The sequence below is a fragment of the Protopterus annectens genome, chromosome 9.part0, assembly GCF_019279795.1.
Source record: "Protopterus annectens isolate FY-2018-M chromosome 9.part0, PAN1.0, whole genome shotgun sequence".
Taxonomy (NCBI): domain Eukaryota; kingdom Metazoa; phylum Chordata; order Ceratodontiformes; family Protopteridae; genus Protopterus; species Protopterus annectens.
This window is the reverse complement of record NC_056743.1, coordinates 495,064,314-495,079,164: the sequence shown is the minus strand read 5'-3', so window position 1 is coordinate 495,079,164 and position 14,851 is coordinate 495,064,314. Positions and strand designations below refer to the sequence as shown.

Below are 14,851 nucleotides of genomic sequence, written 5' to 3'. Positions count from 1 at the left end.
TGGCCACATGTACTTATAACTTGTTAGTTAGTAGGTTTGTTAGTAGAGATAAAGAACTGATGGCTTTTTCTCTTCAGATGATCTGTGGGATCTATGTTGGATGTGATAGATGAATTTGGGATATGGAATTTCACTGTTCTCTGCCATCCCCTGACTTTTATCACTTGGCATCTTTCCTTCCCCCACCACCTACCCAGTGCATGAAGGAAATCACTTTTCTTTCAATATGATATATGTTGTAGAGGATGACGAAATACCACTTTCTGGCTCTTTAATTGATTGCTGCCTTGGTAAGCACCTTTCATTATCTAAATGGCCATGGAGATGCAGTACTTCATTTTGCAGGCTGGAGCTACTATTTTTGTCCATTCTGTATTTGCAGCTTGAATCTAGATCCTTAAGTTTCACATGGCATTGCTGAAGACCTCCAGGTGACTCTGTATCATTTATCTGCAGCATTACAGCAGGGTGTCCTGGTCTGCTGCTTGGTGAGGCACCAGTTGCTGCCAGGCAGGAGTTTCTGCTTTCTTTTGCCTGTCTTTGAATGCTGCAGAGGACATTTCTTTTGCACAACTAAATCCAGTTAAAAAAGTGATTTGTTACCATTTGACCATATTGGTGTAGCTATAATGTAGTTTGTCTTGTGTGCTGGCAGCCAAATGATCCATATGCATGCAAAGAATATATTCAAACGTAGACTGCTGTGTAATAGCTTACTTTTTACGGATCATTTTCCAAAGAAACCAACCAGCTCCCAGAAGCTAAGGACACCTTCCACTTGGCTGCGAAGGGAGTGTTGAAGTTGGGAACACTATTCTTAATAAGAGTTGGTCTTTTGTTGGGGAAAGTGTGCTTAGTGAGAAGAACTTCCAGTAACCTGTTTCTCTTTCCGTGGACAGGATAGATTTACATTTGTTAAGGAAGTTTACTGCTTTTTTTTTAATCCTCTCATCCTTCAGGTAGGAAAAGGAAAATAGTTCCTAACAATTTGTGACAGGTAATTCAATCGGCAGAGCAGACATTGAAGGGGGATTGTTGTATTTCAGGAAATTCTTCTCAGAGTTGTTTGTGATGGAAGTATTTCATCAGATGTCTCTGCTGATGGGGTATATTTTTACTGACACTTTGTCCAAGCTGAAAGAGTTTTTTCAGTGGGACCAGAATGAAGTTCCTCTGGCACAAAAAAGTGTGGTTTATTACAGTTAGAGATGCCAAAAGCTGCGGCTGTCCCTCCTGTTTTGCCTGCCTTAAATACTGTTTTTCTCTCTGCTTCTTCCCTACCTGATGATTAGCTTCCTGCCCCCAATAAAGTCTGACAAGTTATGCGAGGTACCCCCAACACACAAGTTCCTGATCTGATGTTATTAATCTTCATTCATTCCTTACTGATGGAGCCGGCCAATATCAAGCTCGCATCAGCCAAAAACTCTCAAGCCAAGTTCCTACCTAGAATGCTCTGATGTTCATCGTGCTATACTGCTACAGTCATCACACTTGGGTTATCCTGTTGTCAGGCGGTCCCGCAGTCGGCTGAATCCCAAAGTCCTGGTCCGGCGTCGGTTGTCGTCGCCTCTTCCCTGACGTCAGTGTGACAGGGGTATAAAAGAGACAGCCGATGCCATTTTCTTCAGTCTTTCTTGCCGCGCGGTGCCCGAAGCAGAAGCAGTTCGCAAGTGCCGGTCAGCCAGCTCCTGAAATTTTCGAATCGAGTTTCAGCCCGAAGTCTTCTCTAAAGCTAAGTACCCCGTTGGGGAAACTTTTCTTGCCTCAGACCGATGTCAGACAAAGTTAATAATTGTATTTCTTGTGGGAAGCAAATACCTCATAAGGATTTTCATTCTTATTGTATTCCTTGCCTAGGCCCAGACCACGACGTCTCTGGTTGTCGGTTTTGTGCTAGGTTCAACAAACGTACAATTAAGCGTCGGGCATAATTCGCCCAGCATTATTTTGGCAGAAAATTTAACTATAGCATGCCGTCGGAGCAACCGACATCAGCAATGATTAAAAAACGCAAAGATAAGGTATGGCAGCCAAGGCCAAGACCAGATACCGAGGCCTCAGCAAGGCCTGACGCCGGTTCTCCGGTTTTCAGTGAGGCGCCTTCGCAGCCCCTGACTACCGCAAATTCAGAAATTCTGATGGCCTCCCAAACCGAAGCAGTTGGGCCTCAGGAACCTGTTCCACCTCACTCCTCGGACGCCAGCCCCGACGGGGATCCAGAATTTTCGGATAGGCCTTCGGTCTCTGAAGGTGTTTTCAAACTGACAACTATCTCCGCCAAGCCTTATGCTAAACTCAAAGCCCCCTTGAAAGTTAGAAAACCGGGGCCACACACCCCTCCACAGGCCCCTATGCCTAAAAAACAGATGCTTAAGATGGCTGAGGATTTAATTACCCTTATCAGGGGATCCCAACCCCCACCTGACAAAAGGCCTAGACTGGAGAAAGATTATCCTTCCTCTGACCAAGCATCCCTTTCCTCAGGCAACTCTGACTACCAGGATTACTCCTTCCCTCCTTATGAAGACTCAGATGCTGAAGAGTCCATTCCCTCTATGTCTCCCCCCCTGAAGACTACTCTTTTGGGGAAACTTTGCACACCATGAGGGAACACTTCCACTGGGAAGGCCAAGATTACTCTGACTCCAAGAAAAGACTCTGTGAGTTTCTTCTTCTTCCACAGCATAGACCCCTGGCAATTCCTCCAGTTTTAGACATTTTGGATGATGTTTTCTCTGAATCCAGTTTAAACCCATATTCCTTACCTCCAGCACCAGCTAAACCAGACAGATACTACCGAGTTCCTGATACTCATAAGTTTCTATACAAAAGCCCTACTGCAGACCCCGAGACCATTTCCCAGGGTCCCAAAGGGGTTAAGGCCTCTACTGCTAAGAATCCACTTCCTTCTGAAAGAGATTCCAGAGCATTAGAAAGATGGGGAAAGAAAGTGTACGTCTGCCACTTTGGCCATGAGGGCATTAAACTGCCAATTCCACATGCTAAAATACCAACAGTATTTGATTACACAGTTAAAGCAGAAACTGATCCCTCAGACCGATCAACTTGATTTTAAAGAGATGCAGGATTTGCTGCATGCAGCAGAACAGGTGGGAAAGCATACCTTACAGTGTGGTTTTGATTCATTGGAAGCCTCATGTAGAGCAGCTGTCACAGGGTCTGTAATACGTAGGCATGCTTGGCTTAAAGAACAAGCCTTACCAGAACATGTCAAAGCAAAGTTATTGGATGCTCCATTGCAGAAAGATGTATTTGGTATCAAAGCAGAGGAAGTTTTAAAGAAAATGGAAGAAAAGGCAAAATCTATGCAAACATTTAAAGATTTTTTACAGGTACAACCTCCTCGTTTCAGCAGAAACTGGCCATCAAAAAACTGGCCCTTTCCTGCATCAGACAGACCCCAAAGAGGTAGGTACAGGCGCCCAAGGGGCAGAGGCCAGCCATAAGGTTCTTTCAGGCCTAGACAATGGCATACAACAACTCAGAGGTGGAGACGAAAGATCTCAACCCTTCAGGAAACAAACACAATGACTTCCCTCTTCGCCTGCCAAGCAAAATTGCCCTGGTAGCACCTTTGGGAGGAAAACTGGCTCTATTTCCACAAAATTGGCGCATCATAACAAAGGACAAATGGATTCTGGACATTATTACCCAAGGCTGCAAATTTCATTTCCACACTTTACCACGGATGAGAGGCATGCCAAATCTGCCTCCAAACCAATGGGCAGAGGCTCAAATGCAAATTTCAGCTCTCATGGATATGAAAGCAATTCAAAAGGTACCTACAAAGGAGCAAGGTCAAGGTTTTTACTCAAGACTGTTTCTAGTCCCAAGAAAGGACAAAGCCTGGAGGCCCATCTTAGACCTCTCAATTCTGAACACATACCTGGAGGTACCCAAATTCAAAATGCTCACACTACAGCAGCTCCTTCCCATGCTGGGCAAGGAGTCTTGGCTGGTAAAGTTGGACCTCAAAGAGGCATACCTGCATGTCCCTATCAGACAAGATTGCAGAAGATACCTCAGATTTGTGGCAGGTACAATGCATTATCAATTCTCTGCATTGCCCTTTGGCTTATCTACTGCGCCCAGAGTATTTACGAAATGCCTGGCATCAGTAATTGCATATTGCAGACAACGAGAAATACAAATTTATCCATATCTGGACAACTGCCTGATCCAAGCAGACAGCAAGGACATTCTATTACAGCATCTGGCTTTTGTAACACAGCTGCTCAGTTGCCTAGGGTACACATTAAACAAAAAGAAGTCAAAACTAATACCCTCGCAACAGATAATATTCCTGGGTGCCAGCTTAAATACAATGGCCCAGATGGCTTGCCTCATGCCAGACAAAAACAATTGACTCAATACTTCAAAAGGATAGCAACTTTTACCCAGCTCACTGCAAGGAAAATCCTGCAGGCATTGGGGTTCATGGCATCATGCATTCAACTAATCCCATATGCAAAGCTGCATATGAGAAAATTTACAATGGTACCTGAAAAGTGTATGGTCTCAACACAGGCACAGCCTCGAAACAAGTATACCTATCATTCCCTGCCTTCAAAAAGAGTTCCTATGCTGGGCTCAAGCATGTCAAATAAACAAGGGTCTTCCTTTCGTCTTACCTCCAGCAAACCAAACCATGACAACAGTTTCTTCAGACTACGCCTGGGGAGCACACATGGCAGGACAGTGCATACAGGGCAAATGGTCTGCAAAACAAATGCATCTTCACATCAACCAAAAGGAGATGCTAGCTGTACAAAATGCACTGACAGCCTTCAAGGACCTCTTGCATCCAGGACAACTTCTAATAAGGACAGACAACACCACAGTTATGTGGTACATAAACAAACAGGGAGGAACACACTCCTACCCTTTATGCAGACAGGCTATGACCTTATGGAACACAGCATTGACCTACCAAGTACAACTATAAGCACAATTCCTGCCAGGAAAGGAAAACATATTGGCAGACGAATTAAGCAGAAATATGGCAGACCCTCACGAGTGGAGACTACACCCACAAGTATTTTCAATGATAACTCAAAGATGGGCATGTCCAGACATAGATCTATTTGCCTCCCCCAACAATTGCCAATTACAAAAATTCTGCACAAGGACTTATCACTCCCTAGCCTGGAAAGTGGACGCTCTATCATTCAGTTGGACAACACTGACAGTCTATGCCTTTCCTCTACTACCTCTATTAACCAAGGTATTATTGAAGGTCAGATCAGAGAGACCACAAATGATCCTCATTGCTCCGGACTGGCCACGCCAGCACTGGTACCCATTACTAAGGAACTTGACTCGCAGCCCTCCATGGATCTTGCCTCAATTCCCACTACTGTTGACTCAGAAAAACTCTCAAACCCATCACAGCCAGCTCAGGACTTTAAATTTAGCTGCATGGAGAATTCCTTAAAGTATCAATCAACACTTCTCTCAAAGGACATCCTGAATGTCATTTTGGAGGCCAGGAGGCCCAGCACCAGGAAGACTTACTCAGACAAATGGAATAGATTTTGTGCATGGCACCAGGCTAAAGGTCAAAATCCCTGGATACAAAGCATTCCTCACATACTGCGATACCTAACTGAGATGCTACACAAAGGCCTTTCTTTCTCCTCCATTAAGATCCATGCTTCAGCCATTTCAGCTCAATATAATACGGATCCTCCAATTTTCTTACACCCTTTACTTAAGCAGTTTCTCAGGGGGGCTAAGAATATAAGACCCCCCCCCAGAAAACCACCAACACCAACTTGGGACCTGAACTTCGTTTTAGAAAAGTTAACACTGCCTCCTTTCGAACCAGCCTTCTCAGCAGAACTACAATACTTGTCTTGGAAAACAGCCTTGTTACTGGCTATTACGTCAGCACGCAGGGTCTCAGAACTACAGGCACTTATGGCAGTGGAACCTTTCATCATTTTCCATCAGGACAGAGTTTCTTTACGAACTAACCCTACCTTCATGCTCAAGGTAGTATCCAGTGTGGCTTTGAATCAGACCATTCATTTACCCACCTTTTATCCTAACCCACAGAATAAAGGAGAAAGGCTCCTTCACTCTTTGGACATTCACAGACAGCTATGTTACTATTTAGATAAGACAAAGATCTTCAGAAAAACTGACCAACTCTTTGTATCATATGCTGCAGGTTCACAAGGAAAGGCTATTTCAAAACAGACAGTCTCCAAATGGATAGCACGTTGCATCCGCTTTTGCTACTCGCACCATGGGAAGGCAGTGCCTGTCAATATTAGATCCCATTCTACCAGGGCTACTGCAACCTCAGCAGCCTTTCTCAGAGGGTTTCCAACCAAAGACATTCTGGAGGCAGCTACTTGGAGTTCAGTGCACACCTTTACCAAGCACTACCACCTTCCATTATACTCAAAAAACAGAGCTGGTTTTGCCACTGCAGTTCTGCAGGGCATCCTAGCATCACCTAACCCAGTTTAGTACCAGCCACCCTTCCCTAGCCTTGGGATTCTACCCAAGTGATGACTGCAGCAGTATAGCACAATGAACATAGTACAGTTTTGTACCTACCATAAATGTAGATGTTCGAGTGGTTATACTGCTGCAGTCCAGGTTACCCTCCCTCCATCCCCTCTACATACCAGGGTGTTAGTTGCAACTCCATGTACATCAGTCAATTGGAAGCATGTCTATATGGTGTATTTGCTAGCAGCTAGTACTATTGTTTATCTACTCGGATATTGTTGCATAGCTATTGTATTGTCTTCCTAGTTGGGGGGTACCTGACATCTGGGGCAAGAAAAACTGAAGAAAATGGCATCGGCTGTCTCTTTTATACCCCTGTCGCACTGACGTCAGGGAAGAGGCGACAACAACCGACGCCGGACCAGGACTTTGGGATTCGGCCGACTGCGAGACCGCCTGATGACAGGATAACCCAAGTGTGATGACTGCAGCAGTATAACCACTCGAACATCTACATTTATGGTAGGTACAAAACTGTACTTTGTCTGTTACCTCAGATCTCGTTTGCTGCGTTGCTGTACAGCCGTGTCAAGCCACTCTGTCAGCTAAGTGTCTGATTTTTTGAAAGTTTATACATTGTTCTTATCTTCATTTTCTCAAAAGATTTTACTAATATTTTCCTACCTTATTGTACACTTTAGACTCTCTCCCTTAAGTCTTTTCCCTTTATTACCCTCTTTTCTTACCTTCTGGTAATTCTCCATTACCATCACTGGTAATCCTTCCTTTCTCTTCTTACCCTTTTTTGGGTAGCATTTCTTCTTTATTTTGGTACTGTTCTTTTCCACACCAGTTATGTTGGATAAGAAAAGTAGCATTAGTTTCAAGCAGTGTAAGGATTGCGGCCGTAAGTTACTGCTTTCCGATGGCCACGACTTATGTGTCTACTGTTTTAATGTCTCCCACCTGACTGTGGATCCTCCATGTGGGATTTGTAAAACTTTCTCTACCAGGACTCTCAATGAGAGGAAGAATAAGTTAATTTTGAAAGGTCTCCTCTAGTTTCCTTTCTCTGAGGCTGTTTCTGGGTCGGAGGGCTCACCCCCTCCTGTTAAACCCCTCAAGTGGCATTATTCCTCTTCATCAAAGTCGCACCCTTCTTCTTCTTATGGAGATCGTAGGGAGTCGACTCATAAGAGGGTGAAATTGATTACTACTTCGGCACTGCCACCTGTGACCCTGTCAGTTCAAGGCTAAGCACCGCCCTAAATGATTCTAACTACAGCCATGTCTCCTTTATCGAAACCGGCACCGGAGTTCCTGGTGCAGACAACAACGGTTCCGACAGCTCTGTCGCAACCCTTCCTGGCACCATCTGTACAGGTTCAGTCCCCTATGGCATCATTGGTACAGTCACCTTTGGCTCCAAGCATGACTCTTCTGTACTCCATGGCGCAGACATTTTCGGCACCGACGTGCTTCGGTGCTGTCCTTCTCGGCACCATCCTTTCTGCCAGTACAGATACTTTCCACTAAGGCACCGTACCCTTCGGGGCAGACTTTTGCCTTTACGGAGCAGACACCTTCAACTACTACAGCGCTGAGATCGTTGTCGCAGACTACTTCCATACCATTTTCTTCAGTGCAGACATCCTCGGCTCCGAGCTCTGCACCTATTGAATTAGCAAGGACCAAATATTCTCCTTCACTGGATCCTTTTGCTAGCAGTCAATGTAGTCCTTTCCTAGAAAGGCCAGAATCACCATCCGCTTTCTCCATGATGTCAACCAAGAGTCCTTCTGAACAGGATGTGTTGCAGCTTGTTGACCAGTTGCTTGTGGCCAGAGATCTCTCCCAACCGTCGAAGTCCACATTCCCTCATTCAGGTAAATGTTTATCTCCTCAAACCCCAACGTACACTCCTCCTTCGACTTCTACTCAAGTTGCGAAGCCTATTACTCCGGCAGCAGCTTCTCTTCCTCCAACTCCAATAGTGGAGCTCAATTTGGAACCAGAGTTGTCCTTGTGGATGTTATGTAGTCCTATCTCGCCTACATTCTTACCCATGGGTTCGGAGACGGATATCGGCTCCGACTCGGCCGATTTTACTAGCTCAAAGTCTCTCATTGGCTGGGCTAAGTGGGTATCCCATGGTGCACTGCTTCATATCCCCAGATCTCGTTTGCCGCTTGTGTAGCTCAGACGTGGTCTCGCTTGGCTGTGGCTAAGTATCTTCTTTTTTGCTATTTCTCTTAGAGAAATGTGATAATTGATACCCAGAAGCTATTTTGATAGCTATTTCTTGTTGCTATTGCTGTGTTTGAGTGTGGTAGTTGTGTTTTTTGGTATCCCTAACTGTTCCAGTGGGCTAGGCCCGTTTTAGTTAGAGGACCTAGTCCTCCCCTCTGTTGTTAGATAAACTTTTAGTGTGATTGTGTTTGTCTGTGTGTCCCCTAGAAGAACCGTTTCAGTTAGAGGTTCTTAGATTGTGTCGAGTAGAGTTTTTTCTGGTGTTTCTACTTTGTGTGTTGTTCCCGCCTCTTTTTGTGATTTGTGTCTAGGTGGTTTCGCTTAGCGCTAGTTATAAGATGTCTAAGGATCAGAAGGAGCATAAGCCTTCTGGCTTTAAAAAATGTTCCAAGTGTGGATATAAGATGTCCATCATAGATGGACACTGTGTGTGTTTACTGCCTTGGAGACATCCATTTACAGGAGTCTTGTAGCTTTTGCCACGCGTTCAGTCCTAGGGTGCTCCAGGAGAGGAAAAATAAATTAATATTAAAGGGACTTCTAAAACCATCGTTTGAGGAAGCTATAGACTCTGCTTCCAGTTCTCAGTCAAAATCCAAAGCTTCCAAGGCTAAGAAAAGGTCTCCAGCTCCATCTGCCTCTTCGGAGCCTCCGGAGAAGATTACTGTATTGGATTCTACCTTCTGTGCTCCACTGTCCTCTGGGCCGCAGGAGGTATCAGTGTTAACTGAATCGACGTCGGCTCCTATCATTCTTGAACCCATTCGGAGCCGGTCGCCCAGTGTGATGCATGGTTCACCTGACAAGAGACCCCAATGTCCATTGCTCTCCTCCAAATCTTCCAGGCTTTCTGATTTGGATGTTGATAGGGTGGTGCAGAGGCTCCTGCAGTTGCTGGTGTTGGCTAAATTGTTCTCGGCTCCGACCCACTCAGCTCCGGAGCCAGTTCCTATGACCGTTTCGATGATTCCTCCTCCTCCGAGCACATCCTTGTCGTCGAAGCCGGTATGCTCTGCTCCGAGTGATGTTCCTGCGCCGGCTCCGATACCCCCTCAGGGTCTATCGGTGCCGACCTCGGCTACGACCATGTTGGTTCCGTCCACAGGGTTCAGGACTCGGGTCTCTTCGGTCGGGCCCAAAGGGGATACTTCGGGACATCTGTCGGTTCCGAGCCTCCATCTCGGTGCATCAGCTCATGGGACCCCGGCCTTGGAGGCCGGCCGGTCCTCGGACTCGGGGACCGGCCTTCGAGGCGATGCAGAGCGGGCTGGCCAGATCGTCCGCTACATCACCCGGGTCAGTCATTCCGTCCCCCCACCCCAGCGAGAGCTTATGATACTCGCCTATCCATGGACAGTAGAGCACCAGGCCCTAAGGATACCCCCCACGAGCAGTCCCCAACTTTCTGAGGGTCTCCCAGAGTTCGTGCCTGAGGAGCCTCCTAGAAAGAAATTGTGCAAGAGGAAGCACATAGACTCCCAGGATGAGTCTCTCACCTCCAATACTGACCTCGAGGAATTGAAAGGGTCCCCCAAGTTATCCTCTGATGATGTTTCCTTCTTCGATATCCTGGAGATACTGAAACAAAGAGGTGACTTGCCTTCCAAAGCTCCTTCCAAGGAGGAGTAAGTATTCCTTAATGCTTTTGGCACTCAACCCTCCGCCTCCTGGGTGTCTCCACCCTTCGACGAACTTCTTGACCTCATTTGTCGAAGAGTGTGGGAAAACCCCGATTCTGTGGTGCCAGTTCCCAGGCATCCCAAAAAATTCCTTTCCACCCCCCCAGGGCAAAGAGTTTCTGTCAAAAGGAGAACCTGTAGATGCCATGGTGGTGGCAGCAGCCACCCAGAAGGAAGTAGCAGAGTCTTCTTCATCCGTCCATCCTCCTAACAAGGAGTCTAGGACCATGGATTGGTACGGGAAGCGTACCCTATCTTTAGCAACCTTCACTCTGCGGTCGCTGAATTATCTGTCTCACTTCACTCGGCTCCAGAGAGATCTCCTCAAAGAGTTGGGAGATGCTCTTGCGGGTAACGTACCTGAGGCAGTGGCTCAGACGGTTAACGCCCAGGTCTCTACCCACAACTCCATTGATAACTCGTCCATGTGGCTCATTTCTTATACAGCCGAGGGAGCAAGTAGGGCAGCAAGCTCAAGGGTCGCCCTTAGAAGGCAAGTCTGGCTGCGCCTGTGTCACTTTGCGGAGGCCTTCAAGTCTTCCTTCACTGACGCCCCATTTGACAGTTCCTCCTTGTTTGGGACCAAAGTGAAAGACACCCTCACCATGTGCGATCAAGAGGGAAAGACCCTGTCTGCCGTAGGGGTCCGTTTTTCCCTTCCTTCTAGGCCTTATCCCAAGGCCCAGGGGGGGGGTGTGGTTCAAGAAATCACAGAGGTTTTTTCCTGCCGCACAAGGTGAACCCCCCTCCAGAGGCAGGGGAGGGGGGGGTTATTCAGGGAGACGTTGCCCCATAGGCAGAGGGGGCCCCGACAATTCGGAAGACTGCGACTCCTTCCGTGGCTCTCCATACTCTCATTCCTGAGGGTGTGCCCGGCTGCGCTTATCTGGAGCCAGTCAGGGATCGAATTTCCTTATACCCGGAAGCCTGGGAGAGCATTACCCAGGACCGATGGGCATTACGGATAATTTCCGGAGGTTACCTCATTCCATTCTCTTTAGTACCCCCTCCAATCAGAAAAATCCCAGACGTTCCACCCAGTCAAAGGGATCAAGCAGCCTCAGAGGTCTCGCAGCTGCTAGAAAAAGGAGCCATCTAATGTGTCCCCTCAGACCAAATCGGATTAGGGACTTACTCAAGATTCTTTTTGGTGCCGAAAAGAACAGGGGACCTGAGACCCATACTAGATCTCAGTCAACTCAACAATCACGTACACAAGTCCAAGTTCCGTATGGTCACACTAAAATCGATTCTCCCATTGTTGGGAGAGGAGGTATGGATGTGCTCCATCGACCTCAAGGATGCTTACTACCATGTCAAAATGGACAGAGCATCCAGGAGTCACCTACGCTTCCGGCTGGGAGCCAGTCACTTCCATTTTCTAGCCCGACCCTTTGGTCTCACCACAGCCCCCAGTTTGTTCACCAAATGTATGGCGGTGGTGATGGCTCATTTGAGACGTCAGGGATTCCAGGTGTTTCCGTACCTGGACGACTGGCTCCTTACCGCCTCCACCAGGCATCAACTACTTCAGACCAGGGACGCTACCATCAATCTATGTCACCAGTTGGGCATAACAATAAACTGGGAAAAATCTGCCTTATTGCCCTCACAGCTTGTCACCTTTATAGAAGCAGATTTAGACACCATTCGAATGCGAGCATTCTTACCACAAGAAAGGATCACAGTATTACAACAACAAATACACATGCTGATGCCCCTGAGACAAGCGAAGGCAAGACTGGTTCTCCAACTCCTAGGGACCATTCAAGCAACTATTATGTTGGTCCCTCTAGCGAGATTACACATGAGACTTCTTCAATGTCTCCTCTTTGTTCAATGGTCTCTCCAAAGACTCCCACTATCTCATCCCATCTTACTCACGGACAGATGCAAGCAGGACCTCGTTGGTGGCTGTGCACCAACAATTTGAATGGGGGAAAGCCCTTCGTTCCACCCGTTCCTGTTGCCACGGTGACCACGGGCGCCTCCCAGATGGAGTGGGAAGGGCATTAACTTGGCAGGACAGTCCAAGGCACTTGGCAGGAACACGAGATACATTTGCATATAAACGTCCTGGAGATGAGAGCAGTGCTTCTTGCATTGCAGGCACTTCAGAAAGTTCTTCCTCTAGGGACTGTTGCGATACATTCAGACATGTCAGTAGTGTGGTATCTCAACAAGCAAGGGGGAACCCGGTCTTACCCTCTGTGCAGAGAGGCTATGCGAGTGTGGCATTGGGCAATAGCTTCCCAACGGTTTCTGGTGGCAATGCACATTCCGGGGAAGTCCAACGTAATAGCGGACAGGCTAAGCAGAGCTATCCTTATGCCTTACGAGTGGTCCCTGAATCGCCTGGTTGCAGAGCAAATCTTCAGCAGATGGGGCCAGCCTTGCTGCAACCTTTTTGCCAGCCCTCCCAGTGCGAAATGCAGCAACTGCTTCACACTGATCCCCCCACAGGGGGAATCACCCAGGGAGGCTCTGGTTCATGATTGACCCTCCGGTCTGCTTTATGCTTTCCCTCTGTTTCCCCTGCTGTCAAGGATGATTCAGAAAGCACAGTCCTTGGGAAGCAGAATGATTCTGATTGCTCCACACTGGCCTCGTCAAGTCTGGTTCCCCTTTCTTCAACCATACATTGTGGACACTCCTTGGATTCTGGACCCTCAACCAGATTTACTGACACACATGTCGGGACAGTTCCACCCCTCTGTGATGACCCTCCGGTTGACAGCCTGGCTACTCCACTTCCATCGTTAGTCAGACATCATAATTTTTCACTGGAAGTGGTCCATATATTATCGTCCTCTCATAAGCCATCCACTAGAAAGATTTATTCTAGTAAATGGAAAAGGTTCTCTATCTGGGCACATACTAGAGGCATTGATCCTTACACAGCTCCAATAGATTCAGTTCTGGAGTTCTTGTCTGTGCTTTTCTGTCAGGGGTCCGCATCAGCCACCATCAAAGTTCAGCTGGCGGCCATATCTAATTTCCACTTAGCGAATGAACCTAGTCTCATGGCACACAGACTATGCAAAGCATTCCTTAAAGGTACTCTGTTGCTTCGTCCCCCAGTGTCCGAACCTATCATGCCCTGGGATCTCAATTTTGTTCTACAAGCCCTTACTTTACCACCATTTGAGCCTGCAGCTATCTGTGAATTCAAATTCTTGAGATGGAAAACAGCATTCTTAACAGCAGTCACTTTAGCGAGGCGGGTTTCGGAAATTCAAGCCCTCTCCATCAAACCACCATATTTAATCTTCCATAAAGATAGGGTCTCTCTTAGGCCAAACCCCTCGTTCCTTACTAAAGTGGCTTCCGTGTCTAACATGAATCAGTTCATTTAGTTGCCTGTTTTTTCCCCCACTTTTCTAACAAGGCAGAATTTAGATTTCACCAATTGGATGTACATAGACAGTTACGCTTCTATCCACACTGGACAAAAGATATCCGGAAATCTGACCAACTCTGTCTCCTTTTTGGAAAACCGAATGGGTTCTCTGGTATCCAAGTTCACACTGTCTAGATGGATAGCCAGTTGTATCCCTTTCATCTATCAGGCAGGAGGTAAAAATTTGCCATTTCCAGTCAAGGCACATTCTACTCGGGCTGTTTCTACATCCACAGCCTATCAAGCTAGATTGTCAATGGATGATATATGTGCTGCAGCTACTTAGGCTTCTCCTCACACTTTTGTTTCTCATTACAAATTGTACGTAGTCTCCAGGGGCAAGTCTTCCTTTGGCTCCACAGTTCTTAGGAGTATTTTCCTATGAGCCACCCAGGATGTAGGTGCTAGGGACGCTGTCCCACGGCTAAAAATGTAGGCGAGATAGGACTACATAACATCAAGACGTTATGTACTCACCATAACGTTCGATGTATGTAGTCCATCTCGCCTCACATTCTTACTTACCCTTCCCCCTGCCTGGAGGATTTGGAGGTTAGGTTGTCACCTACAGAGTCCTTTTGATTAGTTTATTGTTTATATGGATGCGATGTGTGTATGGAGTACAAATGATTTTCGCAGCAAACTAGATCTTGGGATATGGAGCAGTGCACACCATAGGTTACCCACTTAGCCAAGCCAATGAGAGACTTTGAGCTAGTAAAATCGGCCGGGTCGGAGCCGATATTCGGCTCCAAACCCACAGGTAAGAATCTGAGGTGAGATGGACTACATACATCGAACGTTATGGTGAGTACATAACTTCTTGATGTTAAGTTGTCAATCTCGCCTTCATTCTTGCTTGATGGGTTCGGAGCCGATCCCTCGGCTCCGACTCGGCACTTGCTAAGCTCGAGAGTCACTTTTACCAGCTCGAGGCAGCCCCATATCCCATGATGCAAGGCGGTAAGTACCCAGATCTCGTTTGCCGCTTCGCTTATGAGGTCCTCCTTTTACCAGCTCCTGGTAAGTGATTCAC

At 46.9% G+C, this 14,851-nt stretch overlaps 1 protein-coding gene across 5 annotated transcripts in view; it reads left to right on the top strand.

Moving 5' to 3' along the window:
- LOC122811292 (STAM binding protein) overlaps positions 1 to 14,851 on the top strand; it is a 688,610-nt gene that overhangs the window by 106,877 nt on the left and 566,882 nt on the right. The window lies entirely within an intron of this gene.